The following is a 2,691-nucleotide window of genomic DNA, read 5'->3' on the forward strand; positions in this document are numbered from 1 at the left end:
TACCTCTGTAACTACAAAAGGAAACCACAACGCTTTGAAACACAAATAGTGTTCTGTTGATTCTCATTTATAGGCTGTTATGTTTATGACAATATACAAGGAAACACATGTAACATAACATCACGATCACTGCAGAGAAACATGCTCAAGACCTTCTAAAGTACACAGCGAAGTCCATAGGGACTTGGCTTGGCAACTGGAAGGTCACCAGTTCAAGTCCCGGCAAGACCGAGTGCTACCGCCGAGGTGTCCCTGAGCAAGCCACCGTTCCCTACACTGCTCCCCGGGCGCCGTACATAATAATGGCAGCCCACTGCTCCTATCACTAGGATGGGTCAGATGCAGAGAAACCGTTTCGTTAGTACTAGTGCCTGTACTATGTAATGACAATAAAAGTTCAATAAAATGGAGTTAAGTACACCTAACTATACCAAACAACAAAAACCATTAGCTGTATCATTGAGCCTATAGTAGGTGCCGTAATACTCTTGTTTAACTCAATTATGTTTTTGGTCCAACCATAAAATAGTCTGGCACATAACCCCCTGTAATAGTTGTAGACACTTGTAGAGCACCGACCTTCAACAAGGCTATTTCCATAAGTGAAAAATAATTATTCTAACCGCCCAGTTATTCAGATGTGCTCCAAAATGTAATGGTTTCTTTCTTGGCACACACTTCAACCTTTCAACAAGTTTCATGAAAATCAGTCCAGTAATTGATGTGTAATCCAGCTGATAAACACAAACAAACCGACCCGCTGCAGGGTATAATTACTGAGCTTCAGAGATGCTTGTTTCCAGATTGTGTTACCTTTAGACAGAACCAGGTTAGCTCTTTCCTTTTTCTCCTCATCCAACTCAAAAAATCTAATAATCAAACTCTCACACATAACTTTTCCTGGGGCTTTTTATAAACCTTAATTGAGGATGAAGTTAGCATCTTAACCCTGGATATCCACTGTGCATGCTCTTCAGTGGCACAGCACTTAATGTATCTCTCTCTGCTCAAGTCAGGTCATTTGGGTTCGTTACCCGTCGGCGGCTGATGATGAGCTTTGAATGCCTGGCTGGAGTTTAGTGCCGTGTGCATCCTCATAGCGTGTGACATGAGGGTCCCTGCCCCGCGGTCCAGCGCTTGAATCATTGAACAGGTTCTGTTGGAGTGACCTGACGTTGACCTGAAGCGATGGCAGAGAGTGAGAGGTGACTTCATCTTTCTCCCTGCAGGCCGCACGGTGCAGGGCATGATTGGAGGGTATTAGTGAGAACAGATTAATAAATCATCAGTAGCAACTAGTAGCTGGAGCAGGGTTAGCTGAGGATAAAACTGGAGAGTGATCTACAGCCACATTTATTGCATGCGATGTGCACTCAAGAGGCACACGGATCTATGGCTGCTTGTCTCCCATTCTGATTGTTGCTGCAGCTGATTATCAATATAGTGAAAGAGCAAAGTGTGGGTGTGAATGTGTTTGTGTTTGTGTGTGTGTGTGCGTACTGCAAGCATCAGGTGGGTAATTTCGCAGTATCATGCCCCCTCCTGCTGCCTCTCCATAACAAAGACTGCTCATTTTCAGAAAGTCTGTTTATTCAATGTCAAGCAGAACAACAACAAAATAAAAGATAAATGTATAAAAACTACGCAATTCGTCCTGCATAAAGACGTGAGGTTGCAACGTAAAGAGAAATGCAAAAGAGCTCACTCTCCTCCAAATGAGCTCTGAAGACCAGTTTGTGGATGCAGCTGGGAGGTAATGGTAGTCCTTGCAGTAATGGGAGGGCTGTGCTGCTGAAAACTAGTTACTGTCAGAGATGAAAAAGTATCCAAAGCCTCCTCTCTGTCTCTACGGTGCCATAAATCTCGAATCGTCACTCAGCATCCTCCCAAAGAGGTAGTTTCCACCAAACAGATGAAACTGTGTCCATATAATTACACTGCATACAGCTTGGCCTCCTTTTACGGCACATGTTCAGCACAATTAGAGAAAATCAGTAATGTATTCAAATATGTTCTATATGTGTCAAACTTTCTTTGAAACAAAGCAGCAGGGAAAGCATAACTTTCAATGAAAAAAGCCCACAAGGGTTTTTTCGTGTGGCGTTGACGGCTTCAGACAAGATATCTACTTTTTCTACATTCCCTCTAGGTGATTCTCTCCCACGTGTTGTATCTGAAAAGACGAGAGCTGGTATTATTATAAGTTTCAAAAAGATAGCACACCTCCATCTTAAGTCGAATCTTGAAAATGATCATCTTCTTGGCTGGCAGCTGCCTTCAATCTACAGTAAAACACTAGAGAGCAGTGTCATCTAAATTCACAACTGTGTGCTTTGTCGTTGTTCCCTCCAGACCTGAGGTTTCTTTCCTATCCCACCTCAAAACCCAAAAGAAAGAGAGCTTTGATGCCAACACATACAGTACATGGAAAAGTTAAGAGTGTCAAAAGTGCCCTTTTTGCATTTACTAATTCCTTGAAATCCACCTGAAAACACACAACTGTCATGGTCTAATGTCCCCTTCTGCAGGCCACAGCTAAAAGGCGTGTTGTCACTGGGCATGTTGAACAGAAAGTGAATTATTTCAAGCACGTTCTAACCTTGACATCTGCCGAGCATCTGTTTCATTACGTCCGCCTCCGAGCCGCAGACTGGTCAGCTCTGGATGCTTCAGAGACTGAGCAAATTAAAA

This window comes from Trematomus bernacchii, unplaced genomic scaffold, assembly GCF_902827165.1.
Source record: "Trematomus bernacchii unplaced genomic scaffold, fTreBer1.1, whole genome shotgun sequence".
In the NCBI taxonomy this organism is placed as follows: domain Eukaryota; kingdom Metazoa; phylum Chordata; class Actinopteri; order Perciformes; family Nototheniidae; genus Trematomus; species Trematomus bernacchii.